Raw genomic sequence first — 12393 nt, 5'->3', positions numbered from 1 at the left:
ACAAGGGTAGGGAGGAGGGGAAGGAACAGAAAAGTATTTAAGACCACATAAAAATAAAAATAAAAAAGGCATATTGTGTGTGCATCTACAACTACAAAAGAGTAAAAAAAAAAGAAGAAGAAGAAAAGAAAAAAAAGTAGGCTGAACAATAGCCAAGTGTGAAGGTGAACCAAGTCTGGGCATCTGAAAATGGACCTGCTTTTTTTCACTGTGGATTTTTTTCTGAATCTAATTACAGCTTGATCCTTTCCAGCCATAGTGGCAAAAATTGTTTTAAGATAAACTCCATCAAAATTAAAATCTCATTAATCATTTTCTAAATTATTTGTAATAATATAAAATGGAGGTTGAAATCATTTCTGTTTTGAATGTTTAAAATATTAAAACTGTGTCTGTTATTAATGGCATGTTAATGGTATATTAAAATGGCAAAGGGACTTTTGGGTTCTTAGTGTTCCACTTTCACACCTCCCTTTTGGAATTCCAACTATCCTTATCCTGATGTGTTTTCTACCTTTAAATACATTTAGCATTTTTACCTTTTTCATTATGGAATAAGAATGTCATATGACTGTGATTTCAGATTAGATTTATTCAATAGATTCAATAAATGCAACTGGATTACAGAGATAATTTAACTTTTACTGTATTTAGCAATCAATCCAGAAACTTATTCTGAATATTTCAGAATCATATCCTGAGTTTTCCTCTTTTGGGCAACTTCAATCTTCACATCAGCTTTGAGTTTGGGTAGATAATGAATCTTATTTGTAATAATGAGAATAATCAACAACACTCTAACAAGGTGATCATTTCAAATATGGTTCTATGGTGAAGATGTTCTCAATAACATTTGATAGCCAAATATTGAATTTCCTGGTCAATTGCCAGGTTAAACTTTGTGTCTTCAAACCCGCATTGCTTATAAAGACTGATTCTCATTTATTATTATCATACAAAATCATTATCAATGGTTTAATTAACAGAATGATTTTGGCATATTTTGTTTTCCTTTCATCTTCTGCCATTTCCTCTATAGCATCAGATAAGAGCCTTACCTAATTCAGTAAACTGAATTCTTCCACATATTTAATTCTGAAATCTAACCAAAAACTCAGTTTTTATTTTCTGGTTATTTCCTAAACCCAAAAAATGAATGTCTTTGTGAACATTGTCATTCACCATAAATTTGCCCATGTCAAGTCCTGAAAAAAAAAGCAGGGGAAGGCCATGAAGAGAAACTCTGTGCACAAGTCACCTTGTAACAGGAACCAGCAGACAACTTACCACATATATAAAAACACGGAACTGACATACCATGTTGCAAGCCCAATTCTATCAAACAGTTAGCTCTTACTCTAAGATTTATTTGTTTTAGTTTTATTAATTAATGCCTACAAACTATAGACATTTAACAATCAGAGCTCTCTATCACACGACTCTAAAAATGCCAAAGATTTTTTTTTACAAAACACTTTAACTAGCTTTTCATTTTTCCAATGGAACCTCAAATATTCCTTTGCTCCTTGGACATACCAGAGGCGACCCTGACCTGGAACGAGTTGCAGGATGAAATCATATTCTTTGTTATTTCCCAAATTAAACCTTGCATGGAGATCCATTTCTATCCTTCACCCCTTGGACATCTTTAAATATGGCATTCTAAAATTATTAAGTGTGCTCTTCTATCTGGCTGTCCTGGAAAACCACTTCATCAATACCTAGTGGGCCATGATTGGTAATAAAACTTAGAATATAATGATAACCACCATAGTTAATGGGAACTGCTAACAATTTTTATTAACTATATTTGAAATATATGCATTATGTAGAGACTTAGCAGTTCTTCATTAGAACATATTTGTATGGATGTTTCTTCTGGTGATTGCTTGTGCCACTTGTTGCTCAAATCTACATTTCAATATTTATTGGATGGTAATGCTTTTGTCTTTGTAGTTTGGATACAATTTTTTTTAAATAAACAGCAATAAGTTAACTCAGAACAAGTACATTCTTGTTGGAAAAAATGAGTTCTGAAATTCTATTGTTTATGAAATTTATATTGAAAATATAATCCAGGGCTGTAGTTGTAACTCAGAGGTAGAGCACTTGCCTAGAATGGGAGAGGCACTGGGTTCAATCCTCAGCACCACATAAAAATAAGTGAATAAAACAAAGGAATTTGGTCCACTTACAAATAAATAATTTAAAAATTAAAATATAATCCTACAAAATGTTGATGTACTTTTGCCATCCATGCTGGTGAAGCAATTGAACACAAGAAATCTAAGAGTTCAAGTTGGTTAAACAATCAGTGTAAAACTTAACCACATGAGACATGTGCATTCAAATACATGGTTTAGCAAGAATAATTATAGTAATATGTTTAGAGATTATGTTTTGAACTCAATAATATATAGATTTTCAATGTGTATTTTGCTCTATTTTCATATTTGCTTCTTTATGTACTATCAAATGTGAACAAATAAACAGTATATGTACAATAAATAAATAAGTGAAAAGAAGATCAATAGAGTAGAGGAAAGAGATTAGAGGGAGAGAGAGGAAGGGAAGGCTTGGGGGAACTATGTACCAAAGAGAAGTAAATCAAATTCCATGCATGTTTGATTCTGTCCAAATGAACCCAACTACTATGTATAACTGTAATACTCTAAGTAAAAAAAGAAAAAGCAATATATGGCTGTGTTATCAGAACTCCACAAACAATAAAACAATTCCAGTTTATATCAATGTCATCAGATACTCCAAATAAAAAGTCAATTAATTTCTGAAAAAGTTGAGTTTTAATTCAATTTATGAAACCAAAAGTCACTAGAACTTCATTTTGTCAAAACATAATCATCAGACATCACTCTGAATGCTGTTAATATTAGTTATAATATTCTATCAACTGAAATAGAAATTGCAACTATCAAAATTTACACACATGCATATATACACACAGAGACACACCTGACCTAGACCAAATGCAGCAGATTACAAAGTTTTAGTTCTGTAGCTCTTGAAAGAAAACATAAAAACAAATTCTGCATTATATTATGCCCTTTTTCTCTTTGGAGTCATTATCAGTAGTATCCTAGAAATGTCTGCCATTAGAAGAACTCTTTTAGAAATCAACCTAAAGATCTCAGTGTGGCATTTAACACTTTGAAAATAACATTCTATATTTTAGTTAAAATTTATTCAAAGTCAAACTTTAGTCCAAATGTTCAGTTAATGGACAGCTAAAATACAACCCTATGAAGCTTTTAGCACATTGTGGATAATTTAAAACAAAGTTTGAAATATGAAATAAAACTAATCAAATGATTTTTTTCTTGCATAAATATTTATGAAAAAAAGACCCTGGAGGGTACAGACAGAAAGACAGAACCTGTAAAATTTAGGCTTTGATATGTTCACATTTGAAGAGGAAAAAAATTAAGAATTGATGAATCGATGCTATATTTTCAACAGTATTTTGTGAACTATCCACCAATTAAAAATATTCTGGTCTGATATTAAGGGTCAATTGAAAGAGTCAAGCATTTCAAGTAATTAAGCAAATAACTCAAATGCGATGAAGCTCATGATCATATTTATGAAAATTGAAAATGAAATATTAAAAGTAATTAACATTAGAAATATGCATCTGGTAATTTGGAACATATATATATGTAGCAAAAATATTATGAATTGTTTATTTAAAAACTTTAGCTTATTAATATAAAGAAGTTATTTTAAATTTTTTCTGTAATATGCTAATCAATAAAACACATTCCAAAATTCTGTGTAGACTAAGTAGATGTACAAGCATTGACTCTTGCCCTCATGTTGCCAGTGTAACACCTGTGCACCCTGGAAATCACCCAAACAGCACTGCATCAATTAAATAATAATTTATCTCTTTCCCCATATTTTATTTATTAAAGAATGCAGTAATTGTCAAGTAGAACTTCTTATCAGGAGGAACTGACCAGTGGACAAGTGTTATATTCCAGATGAAAGAAAAATCTTGGCCACCAGGGAACCATGACTTTTTAATTAGCTGGAACATCATATCAGCAGTCAATCCTGAACATGGCATTTCATGTTGTTTGTAAACACCTAACTGGCAACCCCTGATTCAGTCTTTCCTGGGCCACCTCATTCGCATGAATTCCTCATTATTTTACTGTGGCAGTCACTCTTATTATTCAACAGACAACCAACTCTATCAGAGTGAGCATGACTCCTCAAATTCACTCACAGGGCAACTTTCTGGGCTACTGAAACTAGAGAAAGAATACAAAGATTCTGTTTGCTATAGCACTAGCAAAAGTACAGAATTTTAACAAAAAAAAAAAAACTCAAAACAAATAATTGTGCCTAACTAAGCAAGGTTGTAGAAAATTTTCTCCTATTTGAGGTCTTGTTGAAACTCAAGAATCCGATGGTGGAGGCTATACCATGCAAATCCACATTTAGTTACTTATTCACACTAGCTACCAAATAGTTCAACTTTAATTGAATCCAGGCTTAGCAGATTTCTTGATCCCTGTTTGGAGGAGAGCAGTAGAAATCCTCATTGCATGAGCTGCCCACCCCAAATCTACAGAGCCTGACCATGACAGTCCTATTGTTTAAGCAGTCACATTGCCTACCCTGTGGACTCAGATTGGAATAGAGGGGAAGGTAAAATTGTTTTTCTTCTTTGCATTTCAGTTTGGGAAGTTCCTATTGACACTTTTCAAACTCACTGATTCTTTCCACAGCTGTATCCAGTGTTCTGATGATCCCATCAAAGTACTTTTCATTTTTGTCAGTGTCTTTAATTCTATCATTTCCTTTTGTTTCCTCTTTACCATGCCCATCCCTCCAATTGTTTTGTCCATATCTTCTTTTCATGTTGTCCCCATCACATCCCTTCTCATCTCTTCACATATTAATTATTCCCAACCTGGTTGTTTTAGCATCTTTTTCATATTTGTATCTGGATCAGATATTGCTTTGAAACTTTAGATGATTTTTCTTGCTTTTTGCATGCCTATGATTTTTGGCTGAAAGTCCAACATGATATATCAGGTAATAGGAACTGAGGCAAACAGGCTTTAAAAAAAAATGCTGTTGTAGATGGACAGAATGTCTTCATTTTATTTGTTTATTTTTATGTGCTTTGAGGGATCAAACCCAGTGCCTCACTCATGCTAGGCAAGCACTGCGCCATGGAGCTACACCTCCAGCCCCACAAACAGACTTTTTAATGAGAGATTTTATGTTTTTTGGCTGGGAGTCAGATTGAGTTTAATGTATCCTGGAGCTATAGTTGTCAGAAGCCTCAATTTCCTCTCATATCCTTGTTTGATTATTGTTGTTCTCCCCTCCCCCCATTATCTTTGGGTTTCCCTGGAAAGTTCCTTTTGAAGAGTCTGTGTCTTTCAGTTCTCCCAGTTGCAATCCACTGCTTTTATAATGGACCCTGCTGTTATGGTGGCAAGATGCTGAAAAGGGGACATGGTCTATAATCTAATGATTAAACCTGAAGGTTTTTTTTTTTTTTTTCTTTAGCAGACCTGAATTCCTGTACCCTGACTGTCAAAAGAGTTTTTCAGCTGGTTATTTTTCCACTACTCTTATGAGAGAAATGGATTTTATTTGCTATTTAATGACCTTCAATCAGAGAAGATTTTGGAAGTGTTTCTTACGAGAAGAACTTTGTTTTGAACACAGAATTCTCTGGGTATGTTTCAAAATGGTGACTTTTTTATTTCCTCCTACCTGAAACATGAGGGAATTTCCCCCTGAGTCTTCATGAAAAGAAGCTGGTGAGTCTCCTGGGGGTAAATCTCACAAAAGTGTGTGGTATCTAAAGGTTGGGTCCCAAAAGTGTTCAACTCTTTAGGTAGTCCATATTCACCTTCACTGGTCAATTACATTTTAATTGGTTCTACTTGTTACTGGGTGCAGCTCTTCTGCTCTTCATAGACTGATTCTTTGAATTCACCTAAGTGTTCAAATTTCCAAAGTCACTCTTTTGTTATGAATCTGTGATGGATCTAAGAAGTGTTGTTGCTTTTCTATTTGGTTAGATTTTTTCTCGTTGTGAACATGAGAGTAAAAACTTCCAATATCCTCTTCTTTTACCTTTATTTTATTTATTTTTTAAAGTGGTGCTGAGAATTGAATCCAGTGCCTCACATGTGCCAGGTGAGCACTATGCCACTGAGCCACAACCCCAGCCTCCAAGCTCCTGATTTTAACTCTTGTTTCCTTTTTCTTGCTTTCTCATGGTTATTTGACCCTTTATTTTCCAATTTCATTTTGATTTATTCACAGTGCTTTTGAATATATCTTTAGAGATTACTATTTTTGTTCAAGGTATTTTATTACATATACCTAATATTTCAGTCTATTAGTATTAATATTTTTAGCAGAGCAAGTGAAATGCAGAAAACTTATTTCTTTTCATATCCCTTTATATTTTTCTAATTTATGATATAATTCTCTCTGCATACGCTGAGAATCACAACCGACAGAGTTATATTATTTGCTTCAACTATCTACCATGATTTACAAATTTCAAGAGTCTCTTGTGTTCTTTCTCTGGCCTGTTATTATAAGATTTTTTTTCCTTTTCTTTCTGTTCAGATAACTTCTATTAACCACTCTTAGCATGGTCTTCTGGTGACAAATTCTTCTCTTGATTTAAAAATATCTTAAGAACTGCACGATATCTATGGTCACAGGTACTTGGCAGGATGAGGCAAGAGGGTCATGTGAGCCCAGGAGTTTTGTTTTTTTTGTTTTGTTTGTTTTGTATTGTTTTTTGGTTTTGGTACCAGGGATTGAGCCCAAGAGCACTCAACCACTGAGCCATATATTTACAACTCCTTTTATGGTGGTTTTCTTTTTTTTTTTTTTTTTTTTTTGAGACAGGGTCTCACTAATTGCCGAGACTGGTTTTGAACTTGAGATCCTCCTTTCTCAGCCCCGGCAGCAGCTGAAATTAGAGGTGTGCACAACTATGCACTCACAAGCCCAAGATTTCTAGGCCAATGCAGGCAACACAGCATCTCTTAAAATAAAACTCCCATCTCTGAAAAAAAAAAAAAAACTGTCCTCAACACTCAAAAATAAATTTCTGGATTTCTTCATCATTTCTGAAGGGTATTTTTCCTGGATTGACAGTTCTTTTACTTACATGCTTCAAGTCTTTTGCCACCATCTTTCCCAGTATCTGATTGGAAATCTGCTGCTATGTAACTTGGTTCTTGCCTGTGGGTGAGGTCTTCTTTCTCTCTCACTGCTTTTGAGAGTTTTCTTTTCTTTTTAAATTTAACAGCTGTCACAAACTTAAATATGATGTGGATTTATTCTGGATTATTCTGTTTAGAGTTTACTCATGTTTTTCAGTCTATGTCTTTTGCCAAATTTGGAATCTTTTCAGTCACTCCTCCTTGGAAATTTTTTAACCCCACCCATTCTCTCCTCTCCTAACCTCCAAAGATATGGATGTTAGATCTTTTGCTACAGTGCCACAGCTTTTGAAGTACTGTTATTTTTTTTTTCTTTTGTGCTTCAGTTCATTTTCTTTGTTGCTCAGATTGGGTAATTTCTATTGCTCAATCTTCAGGTTCACTGATCTTCAGTTCAGTCCATTATGTTAAACCCATCCATTGAGGTTTTACTTTAGTTGTATTCTTCTGCAGGAAATCAAAATCATCTGTCTATAACTGGAAGTTCCTATTTCTAGGATGTTTTTAATTTTTAAAATGTTTCTTTATTCTTCATCATTGCCTGTCTACATTTTGCTTATTTCCTTGATCTTGTTCAATGGTGTTGCTCCCTGCTATATACCTAAAACAGCAAAGAATGGATAAATTTGCTGAGGACCTCACCAACAGATGTAATATTTTTATAAAGGTAGTTGCATCTTTTTTCTTAGAATTTTGTGGGGGTAAATTCTTTTGTTAAATTATAGAAGTTACACTTAGCAAAAACTGGGAAAAGATAAGAAATTTTTGTTGTTGTTAAAAACAAATTGTTTTAGTTATGTTTGCCTTGTTAATTTGGATTTCCTAATACCTAAATCTTTGTATTCTTTTTAAGCATGACTTTTTAAGTGCATCCCATAAATTTTAATATTATATTTTCATTATCAGCTCAAAATATTTTAAAATTTTAATTCTGATGTAGATCTGTGGATTTTTAAATGATATTTCTTAATTTACAAACATGTGAGGATTTCCTAGTTTTCTTTTTTGCTGGGGCTTTGCCATACAGACTACGCCAAGATGGCGCCTGGCAGTTAGCCAGAAGTTGTTTTGGTCACATTGGCAGTGAGGAGGTTGATTAACATAAGCACACCCAGGTGATTTGTCTTTGGCCGTATTCAATTAAGTCCATGCACACAATGCATGTGTATATGTTCCCGAGTGCTCCTAATCGTGCCTGCTCGGACATCTAGCTCCTCGCCTAATCTTCGCACAATTGGCATCATCCCTACCCTTCACTCCCTGGAGGGGATATAAACCGACTCTCCTCAAGCACCAGGATGCCCAGGTTTCCTGAATCTACAATAAACCCTTCCGAATTCAGAAGCCTCGCTATTCATTTGTCTCCCGTGCCAAATTGACTCTGCTGGAAAGCGTCACTTTTTATTAAAAATTTATAAAGTCCTAGCCTGTGATCAGCATTCAAAAACATGTCATGTTTACTTGGAAAGAATGTAAAATTTATATCTGTCAGTTGCATTGTTCTGTACATGAAAAGGGTTATGTTTATAAATGTTTTTGTCTGTGTATTCAATTAGTTACTGGAAGAGTTGGATCAGAATTGCTTACTATTTTGTGAATTTGCCTATTTAATTGTGTACTGTCAGTGTTTGCTATTTGCTTTGAGACTATATAATAAAGTTTAGAATTGTTTAAAAAAAAGTAAGGAAGTGACATTAAGTCTCCAAACATCATAGAACTTTCTAGACTCATACATAATTATATACATAATTGTAGTACTTTGTAAAATCACAAAAACAGTAAGAGGTTGTGATATTTCCTCTCTTAAAGGCATTTTATTTTAGCACAAACTTGGGTTTGTAATCCCTGGAGCCAAGTAGTGTTTCTGCAACCTTTTTGTCCTAATTCTTTTTCTCATTCACTCCAGGTGATTAGTCAAAATACATTTGGACAAAAACAGCAATTTTGCCCACCCCAATCCACTTCCTTTTTTGTCCCCCATCACCACATCAATTTGGCCATAATTGTATCATTCTCATAACAACAGCCATATTACTGAATTATTGCAGAGGTCTTTTAAGAAGGTTGTCATACAAAGTCACTGACAATGCCAAGCAGAGCCTGCAAGTCAGCATCTCACAAAAGAGACAACAATCAAGGGGAATGATTTGTGGCAGCTCCAAATCAAACTTGCAGTTGATTACACTTCTGCATTTCTGAACTGTGACATAGCAGCCTTTATTTCTACTATATTCTTTTTATGCTCTAAGTCTTAGGATGGTCATTCCTTCCTGGCCTGCCAGGGATATTAAAAAGAAAACTGAGACTGAAAGGGTAAAACAGACTTCTAAAAGCACATCCAATCTGTAATGATGCACTGTTCTGTTGTCTTAGTGCAATATTGTTTTAAGTTATTTGCTCTTTTTAATGTCCTTCTTGTGACTTTCTAAGTCATATTTTGACTGTATCATCCTTTTAAATGAAACAGATAGCCAAGTAAGTTAATCTTGGGCATGTGCTTTTTACCCAAATTCTGAACCTGCTCTGTGGTTAGAAGGTGGTCTGACCAGCTAGTAACATAAGCATTTGGAGTCAGATGCCTATTTGAATCCTAGCTTGTCCTTTAACTCACTGTGTTACCAAGGGCTAATCACTGCAACCTCTCTGAGACTTATTAGTAAAATAGAGACTGTAATACCTTCCTTGCTGGGCACTTATGAAGATTAAGTGAGATATTCCATGGAGAAATTTGTCATTTGCCTTAGAGACAGTAAGGTTGTTCGTACTATTTAGTTGACCTTTTGGTGACTTTCCTCCATGAATTCTTCACTCAGGCATTGACTTTCCTCCATGAATTCTTCACTCAGGCATTGTTCACTAGCACCCTAGGGTCCTGATCTGCTTATTGTAGAAAACAGTCAGGCACCCCATCACTTGTACATTTCATACCACCTTAACCAACTGTCAAATGGGGCCTTACAAAAAGTGGGACACCTGGATGAGGGTCTTCCACATTTCATTCCCATGATGTGCCAAGAGTCCACATCCCCATGTTCTTGCCAAAGTGTTTAGCTGGAGTCTATTTGTGAGGAAACCATCAGAAACCCAGAAAAAGGGGCATTCTGTGAGACAACTGACCCCAGACTCAGAAAACAATCTAGTTTTTAAAAACAAACCATAAAAAAGAGGAGGGGCCATTCTGTCCCAAGACATATACCACAGGCAAGCTTTGAGTGGATCTCAGTACACATCAAAGCACGCTGGAGCAAAAGAGGAAATGGCTTAGGTAGGTGAATTAATGGTAATTCTTAAGGCATGCCATTGGTACAATGGCTATTATCAGTAAAACATGAGCAATAATAGTACTGTAAAAATATCCTTAGTTTTAGGGTAGGCATGATGAAATAATTAGGAATGAGATGGATGGTCAGCAAGAGAGAGGAGAGAGGGAGGGAGAAAGTGTCATGTTGGCAGAAGTTAACATTAGGTTGAGGCAGAAATTGAAAATAAATAGATACAGAATCTCAAAGGTAACACACATGAGCCATGGAGATGCAGAATGCTCTCAGGGACATGCTCTTGGCCTCTGCCTTTGTGAAGGGAGGGAATTGAGCAAGTGCAGGAAAAAGTGGTGTGGAATTATGCAGCTCCACCTTGGCCCTACCTCCCGTCTAGTCTAACTACAGTCCAACTACAAAGACTGGAGTCCTAAATTGGCAGGGCTTCTAGCTCTCAAGATAGTTGGCATTCTTCTTTGAATGAGTATCTGCTTCCTAAAGAAACCTCTGTCTCTGCCTTGTCTAGCTCATGCTGAAATACTTTTATAAGAATCCCAGTCATACTGAGTCAATTTCCCCTCTTCTCCAAGTCATTGCTTCTCTCATGACAAGGAGAAAGGTTTAAGTGTGCTTATTGTACTGTTCTTTCAACTTTTCTATACATATGAATTATAAAAAATCAATCAATGCCACTTGGCCTTGACTTTCTATTCAATGAGATATTTGACCTTTTCATGACTCTGTAGTGGGGAATAAATGTTTTTCATCAATACCAAGACACATTTGATCACTTTGGTAATACTGTTAATGTTTTTATCTGTCATATCAAGCTGGGGCTGGCAGTGTGAGCGATGATTGTAAACAAAGCCTTTTTATTTCTTGACTCATGTCCACTTTTATTTCTTGACTCATTTCCACTCCTGGGATTCTTTAACCCTTCCTTCCATTGAGTGCATCTGGATGCCCTGCTGCTATTTATGTCATCCCTCTTCAGGAAGGCTTCTACTGTCCATTCACCTGCCCCTCTTCTGTTGGGGTTTCCGGGACCCCCAGCCTTGGGCATGGTCAAGATGGCGCCTGACGCTGAGCCAAAAGCGGCCAGCTATACAGTAAACAACCAGTGAATTCCAATGATTGGCTAGTTAACGATGTGATTAGAGCATGCCCCCCTCATGTACCTATCCTATGCTTGCAGCTGTCCGCGTTTACCTCGTGTACTCTCCCCTGATTGGTTGAAGTGTATATAAGCCTGGTGGGTGGGAGAGTAGCGGAAGAGGCGGAGGCTGAAGCTGAGCTGGAAGCTGGGAGTGCGCGGAAGCTGGGAGTAAGAAGAAGCTGAGAGAAGAGAAGCTGGGAGTGCGCGGAAGCTGGGAGTAAGAGAAGTGTAGGAGAGGGACTGTGCATAATAAACTTCCAAAGCTTCAGACATTTGTCGTGTCTCTCTCTGCGGCCAGAGGGAGCGCGATAACTGGTGCCGAAACCCGGGAAGATGAAGGCCTTATAAAAGAAAACAAGGTAAGATATCTAAAAAATTTCTTTTATATACAAGTTAAACCGGTTATAAAAAAGTTAAAGGGTGTCAGGATGCGCCATCGGCGGTCCTGGGGACGCACGGAATGCGGTCCAGTTAAAAGGTATCGGGATACGCCATCAGCGGTCCTGATGCGTGGAACGCGGGTTAAAGGGTATCAGGATGCGCCATCAGCGGTCCTGACGCGTGGAACGAGGTCTAATTAAAGTGAAAGTAGAAACACGTTTGAAGCGGTCCAATTAGGGTGTAGGTAGTACGTGAAAAGCCGCTATAAAAATTCTAATACACACTTGATAGTTTTCCTTTCAGTAATCTCGTTACTCCTGGCAGCTAGGCCACTGTTTGTTATTGTAACTGCCATAACTAAAGC

The sequence above is a fragment of the Sciurus carolinensis genome, unplaced genomic scaffold, assembly GCF_902686445.1.
Source record: "Sciurus carolinensis unplaced genomic scaffold, mSciCar1.2, whole genome shotgun sequence".
NCBI lineage: Eukaryota > Metazoa > Chordata > Mammalia > Rodentia > Sciuridae > Sciurus > Sciurus carolinensis.
The sequence above is the reverse complement of the archived record's forward strand: the minus strand, read 5'-3'. Positions refer to the sequence as shown.